We start from the raw sequence: 15298 nt of genomic DNA on the forward strand, positions 1-15298 counted from the left end.
CCAAACTGTCTGGAGAATGGACGGTGGCTGGGGGATTGCCGAACGCTCACTGGCCCTTTGTAATGGAGGCGCCTGAACCCAAGGTGGCTGGAGAACTGATGGTGGCCGGGGGACCGCCGGAGAACCCAAACTGGCTGGAGAATGGACCACGGCGGGGGTACTGCCTGACGCTCACTTGCCCTTTCCAACCGACGCGCCCAAACCTAAACTGGCTGGAGAACGGCGGACGGCGGCCAGGGGACCGCCGGACGCTCACTGGCCCTTTCCAACTGAGGCGCTCAAGCCCAAATTGACTGGAGAACAGACGGCAGCCGGGGGATTGCCGGACGCTCACTGGCCCTTTCCAATGGAGGTGCCTGAAGCAAACCAGCTGGAGAACGCATGGTGGCTGGGGGACTTCTGGATGTTCACTGGCCCTTTCTAACGGAGGTGCCCGAACCCAAACTGGCTGGAGAACAGATGGCGGTCAGGGGACTGTCAGATGCTCACTGGCTCTTTCCAATGGATGCGCCTGAAGCAACCAGGCTGGAGAATAGACGGCGACTGAGGGACCGCCGGACGCTCACTGTCCTAGGTATAGGTCCAACTCGGCCCATAACCATCTCAGTGGAAACAAGTCTTTTGTCAATGAATACCCATTTGTTAATTTTTATATTACTTGCATGTTTTTAAAAGATTTTAACTGTAGGGCAGGCTCGGTTTTTCCCTCTCCTGATACTGCTTCCACCTTGACTCTCCCTATCCAGGTAACCGCTGCCCCAGGGGAGTCTGCTTACGGATCCCAATCTACGCCCTTGGATGGACTTCCTGCAACGTTGCAACAACCTTTGTGGAGATCCAACAGAATTCCAGCTAGAAGGATTGATAGGGGAGAGGAAATCACCTAGTTGGAGTTAACTGCCCTTTTTCTTCATCACCTGATCCATGAACGAGCTAACGACAGGTGTCAACGATCTTCAATGACTCTTGTTTTGAAATTCACCTCAGCACTTGTTGTAACTTTTTGTTCATTTGGACTGAAGATGAACCCAGGGAAGGGTTCGAAAGCTTTTTGTAAAGTTTTAAAAATTATACACGGACTCTTAACACTGTATTATTGTGGACCCTTTAGAACAAAAATATCATTATTATTATTATTATTATTATTATTATTATTATTATTATTATTATTATTATTATTATTATTATTATTATTATTATTATTATTATTTCTGTCTTTTGCTTCAAAATGTATTTTTTAATAGAAGAAATAAGCGTTCAGTTCTTAAGTTTTTCGTATTTTGAAATGATAATACAAGGGCCTTTGCGATAGCTAGCAAACTGTTATCCTCAGCTTACATGAAGCCAATATTGGCTCTGCATTAAAGAACGTTTGATCTCCTGTGTATCGGAGCTGATTTGAATGAGATTGTGGACTTCTCAGCATTTCGATTTTGTTCATACTTTTCATTAGTATGGTCTACTTGAAGCCTACTTTAGGTCCTAAGGAAAGGGGAACTCCTTGGGCGCCAGGATTCGGGCGGTTTCTTGAAGGGCCGTTGTTCCTCAGTTGAGTTGCGGTGGGTGGCAGTCCTTTATAGGGGAGATTTCATTATATATATAGTAATTTTTTATTTGTTTGTTTGTTTATTAAATTTATTGAACATTAAGCCTTTTTTTCTCTAACAGGAAATGGCTCCCTATAGATGGAAGAACACTGATAATTGCCACATTTACATAATAACACCTGTCAAATTGTGGATAAACACCTGGTGCTGATTGTTTACATGTGTGTGTACGTCGTTTGTGCTCGTGTGTGTGTCTATATATACACTAACACACACACACACACAAAGGCATACCCACGTACAGACATGCGGTTCTTCATAATGCCCTTATTGACGTAAGGAGTTATGTACTTGTAGTTAATATTATCATTATTACTATCAATATTATTACATTCATGACCATCACGAAAGATCAAAAATAGATTTTTTATGTATGAGAGAGAGAGAGAGAGAGAGAGAGAGAGAGAGAGAGAGAGAGAGAGAGAGAGAGAGAGAGAGAACTTACTTTAATTACGTCTTGAACTATGTCAGAAAGTCGCTGTTGTGTTTCATTCAAGATTTGGTCTTGCATCTTCACTTCATAAAGCCGTATGCCAAACTCTGGCTGCATCTTGTATATCACCTGCAGGTTGCACATAGCGTTATTTTCATATATATATATATATATATATATATATATATATATAATAATATATGATATATATATATATATATATATATATATATATTCTCAAGGAAGCAAGGGAGACGTCTTCAGGTAATTTAAAAAGTCTTCATTAAGCGACGTTTCGGGGTCCAGCCCCATCCATCATCACAGCTATAAAAAGGATTAATACACATAAATATAATAAGAAGACTCATCCTAATAACTAACATACATTTAAAATTCATAGAAAACCTACTACAATGCTAAGAAAATTACCATTTCAATTGGAAGGAAGAAGACGAGTGACCAGAAGAAGAAGGAAAGGTTCCAAGTAAACATAGTTATGCCAGGTAAAGAGGGGTAGCGGTAGTTTGATTGTTTAATTTTGGAACTATTGTTTTTATGGAAAGCGATTCGGAGACAGCAAGCTCTTGAGGAGAAGAAGCCCGTGTAATGATTTTAAAGTGTTTGTATTTTATATTGAATTTGCATTCTTTTTTTTATGTTCTCGAATGTTCGAGAATTTTGGTGAAAACAACCGGACACCTGTTCTATAACTCACCCCCCTGTGGCAATCAATGCGGACTTTAAGAAACCTACGTGAGCCCCCGACATATTTTCCCAAACTACATTTGGGACACGAAAATAAATAGACCGCAGTGGAAGTCAGAAGAGGGCTCAGCTTTTCTTTATATCTAAATAAAGACCCAATAGTTAATGGGTTTCTTACGATTACTTGGCTTTTTATGGCCGGACAATGTTCACGTATTAAACGTTTAACTTTGGTATAAAACGTTGTATGACTGATAAACGGGACACTAGCAAAGAAAGGCATTCTAGGAGCAGTTGGTCTGTAATTTTTCTCTATTAATTTATTATATAAAAACTTGGTTAGGTATTTGAAGAAAACTTTAGCTGGATAGCAGTTATCGGTGAAGTACTGTTGTAAAACAGTAATCTCATTGTGAAATTCAGACCAACCAGAGGAGAGAGAATATGCCCTGTGGAAGAGGGTATATAAAGCGTTGACTTTAAAGTTAAAACTACAAAAGCTGTAAAAATTTGTCCCTAGTCCAGTAAAAGTCTTTTTTCTAAAAATTGATGTGTTAAAACCGTCCGTATTACGTGACACTTCCCCCCAGATGCTGAAGCCTTGCCGAGGATGGGGGGCTTAGGGTTCAACAGCTGGGCCCTGATGCCTGGTGGGAACTGCTTTCTCGCTGGGCCTTGGTGCCCAGCTTTTGATCCAACGAAATAAGTCAGCCCTTTTTCTTCTACTAAAAACATTTCATCTTTCTGCCTTCCTCCCCCTATAAGGTATGGATTCTATGATGACGACTATTGGCTTGGTTTTGGACATGATTTAGTCTATATCTTGGGATATGAAGGAGGGTGAGGATGGACGGCATGCCACCTCACCCGTAGAACTCTAGTACCTGACGTGGTCGAGCGAGGGGAAAGTTTAATGTCAAACCCTATCCTCAATGCCGGGTCTGATCTCGACGGACATCATGACGCCTTAGCACTGGGGATAGGGTGTATATCCAGTAATTACCCCTAGGACGACCCTAATAAAAGGGATGACCCGTCCTCTAAGTGTGACTCCATGGTGGGTATGGGGAATATCTGGATGAACTATGTATTTTACGTTTTATGGCAACCCCCCCTATTTCTGTTGACGACCCTATGCTTTCATCAAAGGACTTGTCCTTGGAACCCAAACATCAATTTTCCATGGTCGGTCCCCAGGATCAGTGTAGTATCCCTGGGCCAAATGACAGAAGGACACAGTTGACGACCCAAAGCAATGCGAGTAAATATAATACAGCCAGGAAAACTAAACAAAAAGCATCTGGTTCCAGTATTGTCACACTGGAACCATTTGCCATGAAGAAAAATAATAAATATGAAATAGCTCCTGGGGTCTTTGTACCCAATTCCTTTAATAAATACCTTAATTTAAAGCTAGAAGGTGACAATATAGACATTTTTCAAGTGCATAGGGAAATCGTTAAATGTTGTGGAAGACAGCCCAAAATAACACCGCAGAATGGAAACATGCTCCTGGTAGAAAGCATCTCCCCGGAGGAAAGTATCAAGTTGATGGGATTGTCGGACCTTGCGGGAGTTACGGTGGAGTGTACTCCCCACTCCAGCCTTAACTCCAGCAAGGGCTTGATTTATGCCCCTCAGTTGATGGCTTTCTCTGAGGAGAGACTTTTAACAGAATTAAAAGACCAGGGTGTAATAAAGGTGGACAGGATGACGAAGAAGGTTGATAATAACAGAATACCTCAGCCTACCTTAATATTAACTTTTGACACCTTAAGACTTCCGGAATGTGTCTTTGCAGCCTGGTATAGGTTTAAGGTAAAGCAGTTCATCCCGAGACCCAGAAGGGTGTTTCATTGCCAGCATTTTGGACACACCCTACAATCATGCCGATCCAAATTGCAAGAAAATCCTGCAGTATGTGTCAACTGTGGAGAGGAATGAGCATGGAATGTGCACCAGGGAACCTAAATGTGTTCACTGTGGTGAGGGACATGCATCATCGTCTCAGCAGTGTGATATAATTTTAATTTACTAGAAAATGAAATACAAGCCATTAGAGTAATAGAAAGAACAACATTTAAGGAAGCACGAGAGAGGGCCAAAGCAAAGATTGTAAGACCCGGTCTAAGTTTTGCTACTGTAGTAGCAAAATTAAGAAATCAAAAGAAAGAGACAAATAAAAAAACCCAAGTTAGGAGCACAAATGTAGAATCAAATAAAGAATCATTAAAGAGACAGCTAACTGAATCATTAGAGTCAATTGATGATGAGAAAGTAAAGACAAGGTTCACTAGAACCAACAAGAAAGGCCCTAGTATGGAATTGGAAAAAATTGAAGTGCCAGTTGAGATACATCCTCCACCATCTGCCTCTTTGGAGGCAGGCCAGTGGTTGCTGGTCTGGTGCCAGCTTCTGTTGGTGCCAATTCCTCTTTGGAGGACAAACCAACAGATGCTGGTCCCCTGGTGCCAGTCCTCGCTGGTACTTCTGCCTCATCAGAGGCAGAGCTGGCTACTGCCAGCAATACAAAACACTCTCGAGGTGGTCTCTTTAGAGAACACCTCTGCTTTCTCCGTCTCGACAGAGATGGAGGGCAAAGAAACTAAAAAACCCTTCAGTGTCAAGGACACTGAAGGAAAAGATGTTGGCTCTATGAAGGCAACTCCACCCAAGAGGCCAACAAAGCCTTCCATTAAAATGCCTCCCCCTAGTAGGAAAAAGAGCTCTCCCAATCTTGTCAAAAGGAACCATAATATTGGTCCCAAACATAAATAAATTCACTTCCATTATTCAATGGAATTGTCAGGGACTGCGAGCAAAGTATGAGGAAGTCAAGCTTTTGATCTATGAGCACTCCCCTGTAGGGTTATGTTTGCAGGAGACCATGCTAGGTGAATATACACCTTGTCCTAGGGAATATGTTCACTATAGAACTAAATTTGATTTAGAGGTGGGAAATCATGGTGGATCCCTCATCTACATCCGTCGAGATGCTACACACTACCAAGTGAAACTAAATACTCCACTTCAAGCTGTGGCTGTAAGAATTGATTTAAGAAGGAAATATACTTTATGTTCCCTTTACATTCCACCCAATAGCCATGTCTCCCAAGAGAACTTGATATACTTGATGGAGCAACTACCAGAGCCATTTCTTCTACTTGGTGACTTCAATAGTAGACATCCATTGTGGGAGATGTAACATCAAATCAAAAAGGGAATATGATGGCATCTTTAATAGAAACTGAAGATATAGGTCTTCTTAATACTGGAGAACCTACTCATTACCACATTCAGACAGGCACCGTCTCCTGCATCGCGACCTTTCAATATGTAGCTCCAACTGCAGTGTTGATTTTAGTTGGAGAACAAGTGATGACTGGCATACCAGTGACCATTCTCCAATTGTGATCGACACCAATGATGGTCCACCTATCCCGAGATCACCACGGTGGTGCTTGGAGAAAGCAAATTGGAGAAAATTCAAAGATTTGAGTGAGTTGGAGGGGGATGCAAAAGATTTTCCAAGTGTAGATGATGCCATTGATCTACTCAATGGAACATTACATACTGCAGGTCTACAAACAGTGTAGGGCACGATTTCGAAAAGCCATGAAAGCTGCCAGAAGACAAGCATGGGGCCGGATATGTATCCTCTATTAACAGCAGAACACCAGTCTGTAGCATTTGGAAGAAAATAATAAAAATTCAGGGAGGGTAAATTTACACCCAGTCCTCCTCCAGTACTTAAATTGAATAATAATCATGTTACTGATGCCACAGAAATTAGTGATATGTTTTCTGAACACTTTGCTCGAGTCTCTGAAAAATCAGATAGTTCCCCAGGACATCATTTCAGAATGATGGAAGAACAACAGGTACTTGACTTTTCATCAAACAAAGCTGAATCATATAATATGCCTTTTTCTGAAAGGGAATTTGACTCTGCTTAGCTAGGAGCAAGAACACTGCCCCTGGTCCAGATGAGATTCCTTATGAAATGTTTAAACACATTTCAAAGAACACAAAACTTTTTACAATAAGTATTATCAATAGAATATGGGATGAAAGCAGCTACCCTAGCATATGGGAATTAGCTACCATGTTACCATTCCTTAAGCCTGGAAAAGATCCTCTCTCTGCAGCAAGTTACCGCCCCATTGCTTTAACATGTTGTTTATGTAAATTGATGGAAAAAATGGTAAATGTAAGACTGATGTGGTATCTAGAGCACAACAATATTCTAACGCCGTCTCAGTGTGGTTTTCGAAAAATGCACTCCACCCTGGACATCTTACTGCAACTCGAAGCCTCTGTCTGTGAAGCCTTTGCCTCCAAGCAACACCATGTGACAGTGTTTTTTGATATAGAAAAGGCATATGACACTGCTTGGAGACATGGGATTCTGAAGACTATGCATAATAGTGGTCTACGAGGCAAATTACCTTTATTTGTGAAATCCTTTATACATCGTAGGTATTTTAAAGTTAAAGTTGGCAGTACTTTATCAGAGAAAAAGTGCCAAGAAGAAGGTGTTCCCCAGGGTAGTGTTCTCAGTGTAACACTTTTTGCTCTGGCCATAAACAGTGTTGCAGCTGTCATTCCAAGAGAGGTTTTAAAGACACTGTTTGTGGATGACTTGTCAATATCCTTTGCTGCCACCCGGATGACTGTAGACAGAAAGAAAGCTACAATTAACAATAAATAAAATAGTAAGTGGGCTGAGAAACAGGGTTTTAAAATCTCTGTAAGCAAGACTACTACTGTCCACTTCTGTCGGATCAGGGGAGTGCATCCTGATCCAGACCTCTATTTGTATGGCCGTAGAATCCCATGTGTAGAACAAGCACACTTCTTAGGCCTAGTTTTTGACAGTAGATTGACTTGGGTCCCCCATATCAAACATATAAAAGCAAAGAGCCTAGAAGCTCTACACATCTTGAAGGTGCTTTCTCACACCAGTTGGGGAGCTGATAGAAATCTGTTACTAAAGCTTCATAAATCCCTAATCTTGTCAAAGCTGTCATATGGTTGTGAAGTTTATTCTTCAGCCTCCTCATCTAACTTGAGAATTTTAGATTCGGTGCATCATTCAGGTATTCGTATAGCCACAGGAGCTTTTCCGGTCGTCACCAATACCTAGTATGCTAGTTGATGCAGGAGAGATGCCCCTTGAACTCTATCGCCAGTCATCATTACTTAGGTACTGGTTTAGAGTGCAAAGACTCCCCAAATCTCTGGCATTTGCTGTGGCAAGTAGAAATATTTTTAACGGTTTTTATGAAAGTCATCCAAGGTATCCCACTCCTTTTAGCTATAGAATTAAAAAATATTTTAGAGGATACGAATATTAAAAAATTTCCCATTATCCCCTTTGTGTATCCCAGTACTCCTGTCTGGAGGTTACCTGATGTGAAATTCTGCAGGTACTTCAGTGGAGCAAAGAGGGATAAATCTGATGAGGAAATGAGGTCCATATTTTTAGAGCATGTATCAGAGCATGTAGATACAAGTTTTATATTTACTGATGGCTCTAAGTCCAATGCTGGCGTTGGATATGGGGTTTTTAGCGAATCTTTTAACCGAAGAGGTGCACTTCCTTCTGTTGCCTCAAACTTTACAGCTGAATTGTATGGCATCCTAATAGCACTGGAACATATTACAACACTCCCAGTTTGTAGCTATACAATATTTTGTGACTCCAAAAGTGCCCTACAGTCCCTGGAAGTCTTTAATACTGATCATCCCTTGGTGTTGAAGATCTTGCAGTGGATTTTTTTGCACCAAAATAGAGGCAGCATTGTTTTCATTTTGTTGGGTTCCCGCCCATGTGAACATATCGGGAAACGAAGAGGCAGACAAGCTAGCCAAATCAGCAGCGCAAACTTTGGTACCGAGAAAATGCCCTGTTCCATATCGAGATACATTCTATGATATATGGAAATCCATCCAGCAGTTATGGGTACTTCAGTGGGACAGAGTAGGCCCCAATAAAATGAAAGAAATTACTAGTCAGACACACCCTTGGAAATATGACCTAATACCAAGGAAGTGGGAGATTGTATTGTGTAGATTACGTATTGGCCATACGGGTTTAACTCATGGCTATCTGATGGATGGGGAGAATGAGCCCTTCTGTGACGATTGCTTAGTTCCACTAACCGTTAGGCATTTGCTGGTTGAGTGTCCCAGTCTGGTGGAACTTAGGAATCGTTTTTTAGGTTATAGTAGTGGAGCAGGGGGTAATTATAGCATGGCAAAACTGTTGGGAGAAAGCGCATGTATTAATAACATTATCTCTTTTATCAAAGAAGCTGATCTTCTCAAATATATCTGACAGCTGTGCTGTCTTAGTATATACTTTATTTTTTTTCTTTTTAATAGTTTTACTGTTATGTGATCAATCACAATTCTTTTTATCGGAATATTATTTATATTTTATCAGAAATTTAATTATTTTTTTATTTTTTTAAATCAACAAATTTATATATCTCTCATAAAGATAAAGTTATTTTGAATGTTGTATAATATATTATAAAAGTTAAAAGATCACATTTAGTATTCGGCGTCGGTGACCCTGGTAGTTGTGACGCCAGATAACTCTCAATCAATCAATCAATACGTGACACTTCTATATTTAAGAAAGAGAGCTTATTATCATTTTCATAATCAATTGTAAACTTGATATCAGGGTGGGCTGAATTGGCAAATTATAAGAAGGAATCAGCCCTGTCTCTGTCTCGAAAAAGAATAAACGTATCATCAACGTAACGGCAGTAAAAGAGAGGATGATTAGCTAGTGGGCAATTGTCCAGCAACCGCTCCTCCAGTTCACACATAAAAATATTCACAAAGACTGGGCCTAAAGGACTGCCCATAGCCATACCATCACTTTGTACATAGGACTTCCCATTCAAAATAAAGGCGGTGTCCTGCACTGCCAAAGTTAGAAGCCTCTTAAAATTGTCATAATTAAAATCATGAAACAAAACATCATTATTAGTAAAAATCTTGTTTAAAATAATTTGAATTGTTTCTTCTACAGGGATATTGGTGAACAAAGACTCTACATCAAGGCTAACCATAAAAAGATCCGAAACTTGAGACAATATTCTTTCTTTAAATTGTTCAGCGTTTTTAATAGTATAATTATTATGTCGGGGGCTCACGTAGGCTTCTTAAAGTCCGCATTGATTGCCACAGGGGGGTGAGTTATAGAACAGGTGTCCGGTTGTCTTCACCAGAATTCTCGAACATTCGAGAACATAAAAAAAAAAAATGCAAATTCAATATAAAATACAAACACTTTAAAATCATTACACGGGCTTCTTCTCCTCAAGAGCTTGCTGTCTCCGAATCGCTTTCCATAAAAACAATAGTTCCAAAATTAAACAATCAAACTACCGCTACCCCTCTTTACCTGGCATAACTATGTTTACTTGGAACCTTTCCTTCTTCTTCTGGTCACTCGTCTTCTTCCTTCCAATTGAAATGGTAATTTTCTTAGCATTGTAGTAGGTTTTCTATGAATTTTAAATGTATGTTAGTTATTAGGATGAGTCTTCTTATTATATTTATGTGTATTAATCCTTTTTACAGCCGTGATGATGGATGGGGCTGGACCCCGAAACGTCGCTTAATGAAGACTTTTTAAATTACCTGAAGACGTCTCCCTTGCTTCCTTGAGAATATATCTCGAACGACTGCTGTTTTCCTGTTTTACACACATATATATATATATATATATATATATATATATATATATATATATATATATACATATATATATGATAAAAGGAGCCCATAAAAACGCTAAAATATAGAAAGAAAGTACTATATTTCAGAAGAGAATGCTGTCTCTCTCTTCGGGTAGGTAAGGAAGAAAGAGACAGTAGTCTCTGAAATAATAGTACTTCCTATATTTTGACGTTTTTATGGGTTCCTTTTATTAGATGGAATTCTGTTGTAACAGAACATTTTTACCAATGTATATATATATATATATATATATATTATATATATATATATATATATATATATATATATATATACTATGTGTGTGGTGTTTGTGTGTGTTACTGCATGTTACACTTATACATTTTATACATACAAATATATATCTCCATGGTAGTTAGTGGGCTGAAAGACATGTAAGTTATCTTATAAAAGGCAAATGCAACTGTTTTATTCGACTCTTGTTCAAGAGGCTAATGACGAGGGCATTAGAGGTGAATTATTGGTACGTTTGATGAATGAAAGCCCTTTTTGACATTCCACTCGTCGACTCTCTTACCTTTTTGACGGCTCGTGGGGAGATGTCTCCGTCTGTCATCAGGATGACGCTGCACCATCTCTTGGACGTCATTCGCAACAGCTCCTTCAGACAGTCGGTTGCAGAGAGCAGCGTCTCCTTCTCGACCATTTGAGGTGGTCCTCCTAGTTAAGGTAAAAGGAAAAAAAAAAAAAAAGCTCCGTGGTTAACCCTTTCGGGCCTGGGCTAAGCTATAAGGGCCACCAGGTTACTCATTTCTGTTGCCGATGTTTAATGATGATCAGGCAAAAAAAAAAAAAAAAAACACACACAAATTATCAGAAAATGACGGACTGTGTTAGCTCAACTTCACTAAAAACTAATATGTCAAACTGATGAAAAATGTAAAACGCAATGGTAGATTTTGTCAGGAAAGCGAAATGCATAAGTACTTAACGTTCCGATGGAAATGAATAATGTCTGGAGAATTTGGAAAAACTGAAGCTACGATTATTTTTAAATCAGTCAAACGTCCAGATTGAATAGCTACCCAGAAAGATTACGGAATCTAGCTTAAATACTTTTAAAGGTCATTTTAAAAAAATCACGCTGTAGACAGTACTCTTAACCTTGAGAGTTTACGCAAAAAAGGCGTGATCCGACCTCTAGCTTACTTCGGGGCGTTGTTTCACCAACGAAAAGAGGCTATATTTTATTAGAAATGATTGTTCTATACTGTTTACCATGCACATAATTTATGTTTCACATTTTCATTCTAATAAATATATCATAAATATCCTCTCCTAAAATTCCTGTATCTTTAACCTAACGTCAAAGACCTTTTTCAGCCCTTTTTAGGCTTTCTATAGGGCTTTCCTAACCCCCCAAAAAAGAACATCGACAACAGCAACAACAAAGCAGTTTGTAAGCTTACTCCCGGAGTAAGCAAAACCTGTTCAATAACTGAATTTTTGGTATTTCTAAACAGTAGTGTAGAAGGACTACGGTAACTGACTGCCACATACCTGCGCTGGCAAACTGTATCAGAAGGAGACTCGCGAATGCTGACCACGAAAGTAGAGCCTTGGCCGTCATACCTGTGATGCAGACATCAAACGAATACATTCAGTAAATTTAAAGTCAATATTTGATAAAAAATAAATGAGAATTTTTTTGTCATAAGGATAGTTAAGTAGGCGTTTCTCTAAGTCAATATTTGATGCGACACTTTTGGACGAACGAAAGGCGATTCTTTTTGAGGGGTCATGAGGTTAATTAAATAGGCATCTCAGAGGATTATTTAAATACTACACTCGTTGATGCAGACTTTTTACACATATGTAATTTGTCGGAAGTATGTCCCTTTTGTAGTCGATTCCGACAGCCGCCGGAGCGTTCCGCATTAAAACGAGATTCACGACGAGATACGGTGTCGGTCGAAGAAGTCCATGATGGTGCTTATTCCTTTCACATTGTAGGCGGTTGTTACTCGACTGCCGTCGTCCGCAGCGACGAACGATTTTTTTGAAGTTGCGATGTGAAACTCTCGTACTGCAGGATACTGTAACAGGTTCCATTAATCAGCCTGCAAGTGAAATTATACTTGTCACAAGGGCAAAGTAAATTCAGACGACATCCAAATACAGGGGAGGGGAGAGAGCCATTTAGACCAGACTTAACCCACATGAATTCGCTGATATTTTGGAATTCAAAAGAGTCAGCTGTACAAACTTTTTTATCCATGGCATTAACAATGAGTGAACCTATCCAGGTCTATGATGACTGTAAAAATATCCATAATTATAAAAAATAAACAGATATCAATACGAATCCCAAAGAAAATTCGATATTACTGGTAGTAAATTACTAGACAAAGAAGTGGAAAACGGAGCTATTTGTAAGATTGCCAGGCAAAATAAGAGTTAATGAGAAGATTTATCATGATCCTGTATTTCTCTATGCTAACTGAAATTAAGTTGTGATAAAATCTGATCCTATGTGCCCCTAACAAAAGTTTCATATTCAATTTTCTCGCGCGCATCCTCTGAGGTTAATTTTAAAAACTTTATTAATAGGTAGGAGATGCAACGAAAAAACCCACTATGTAACTAATTTCTAAATAAACTTTGGGTTTTTCAAGAAAATGTGACATTTTCCCATGAATGTTTTTACTTGAATTGTAATAGGCTAATGTTGCAAGTAAATATTTCATATACATATCTTGATACTTCTAAATGTCTATGAGGTTCAGAAAAAATTAATTCATTTTGTTGTTATAGAAATTCTATTTGCTTATTTTGTTATTAATTTTAAAATGATTGCAACTCCTTAACTAAAGTTGCATTGCATATACGGATAGACACGTCTGCCTTGCCCATGAGAAGTTCGGGCTAAGCATTCCTTTCTCCAGTCAATCTGCTTCGCAAGCAGAGACGACACACAGATGAAGCCTGTGTAAGCAGATTATTGAGGTTAAAAGGAACAAATGCTGATACGGCAAACGCGACAGACCTTCTAGAACTGATGACGTCGTCACCAGCTTAAGAGTTACGTTACTTGCTGTAAGAGATACGACTTTAGTATTTTCAAATGATATTTTTTTGTTTTAATTCTCCACCCGCATGAGAATAATGTCTGAAAAAAAAAACAGTACCAAAATTGAACAATATATTAGTTTCATGTTGGAATTATGTTAAATTAAATATTCCTTATTCAAACTAATGAAAAAGGTTTCCATACAAATTCTATATATATTATTAGCCCTGTATAAGATTATTCGCATAGATATACATTTTTACTTCTAGACTTCCTGACTTTAAAATCTCTTTTATTTTATTTTATTTTATTTATTTATTATTATTATTATTTTTTTTTTCATTGACTACGAATATAAATCACCGGGACAGACAATATGTCAGTAGGTTTTGATATGTGTTTGAACTTTTAGCTTATTTGTCATTACTAAAGCGTTAAGTTAGAGTTCAAATCTTTACGCATATATATTTGGATATTTAATTAACCTATGGTTACGTTTTGCTTATTGATTTTATCGTGATTCCTTTTTTATTATAATTTGTAACCCTTCCGACTTCTTACGGAGTGTATTATATTGACTCCACTTGTATCCATATTTATTTTATTTTTTTATATTTATTTATTTATATATTTTTTTATATATATTTGATAAATTAATGGTTGGCTTGAATATGTGGAAAAGTGTTCTAGCGGCGTACCATATAAGGCTACTTGCGGCATCAATTCTATAGATACAAGATATAAATGATAAAGGTATTTAAAACCGCGAGAACCGCTATAATCCAGTTCGGATCCAATATCACGAGTTGTAACTCGTAAGACATTGACACTTCCTATTTAATTATCCGTTATTCTACCAAACCGATTGACTCTGGGTGATAAAATATATTATTGGTTTTCTTAATGGAAAGGAATTCACACGAGTTAAGGAGATTATTGATTTACACCACCCGAGTCAGATTATCATGTGTTGAATTCCATGTTTACTGATTTAGCACTCATAAATATTCCTAATGCACTCAATTGCGGTGTTTGTTTTTAGTGCTATTACTTCTATATAACGTGTCAAGGAACTATTAACACTAAGAAGTGTTTATTCCCTCTGTCAGACTCGTAATTCTGTTAATAATTCTAAGTATATTCTTTCAAGGATTGATTTGGCACAGGATAGGCCCCTAAACTGACAGGTGTCTTAGTGTATCCCTTGTTTTCATGACACGTGTTACAATTAGTTATGTGCTTTTTATATCTGTAAGCATCGTAGGCCAGTAAAACAGTGATTTGGCTTTCTGTGACATAGTAGGGAACCCTGGATGACGGAATGCAACCAGTTTATGACGATTGGTATGAAAGAGATTATTACTACTACCTGGTCGTTAGTCATCTGCTGTGTTCTTCGGGTTTTCCTCGTCACGGACCTACATATAATATTACATTTGATTACATTATTCTGATACACATACTTTAAATATACTTTTGCTTTAGGGTTTCTGCTCGAAGTGTTTATTGTTTTTGCTTAGCCGCTGACCTTGTTTCCGTTCGAAGTGTTTATTGTTTGGTGTTTATTGCTGCTGACTCTGTTTCCGTTCGAAGTGTTTATTGTTTTGGGTTATGTCTGTTGACTCTTGCTTTGTTCAGTTTGTAACAGTTCTGCGCTCCGACCCAGATATTCAATGCTCGCGATCTCTTGGGTTAAGGAATTTTCTAGTTTAGATACGGTTTTAACAATAGGCACGGATGTTTCTATATTTTTTAGTCTAATTA

At 38.5% G+C, this 15298-nt stretch overlaps 1 long non-coding RNA gene across 1 annotated transcript; it reads right to left on the bottom strand.

The window, feature by feature from the left end:
* Positions 1-2044: 2044 nt before the first annotated feature.
* LOC135213809 (uncharacterized) lies at positions 2045-12098 on the bottom strand. Its single transcript, XR_010314209.1, has 3 exons — positions 12025-12098; positions 11042-11184; positions 2045-2169 (listed from the first exon to the last, which is right to left on the bottom strand). It is a non-coding gene; the product is annotated as an uncharacterized LOC135213809 (long non-coding RNA).
* Positions 12099-15298: the final 3200 nt, after the last annotated feature.

Source organism: Macrobrachium nipponense, chromosome 43, assembly GCF_015104395.2.
Source record: "Macrobrachium nipponense isolate FS-2020 chromosome 43, ASM1510439v2, whole genome shotgun sequence".
Taxonomy (NCBI): Eukaryota; Metazoa; Arthropoda; class Malacostraca; order Decapoda; family Palaemonidae; genus Macrobrachium; species Macrobrachium nipponense.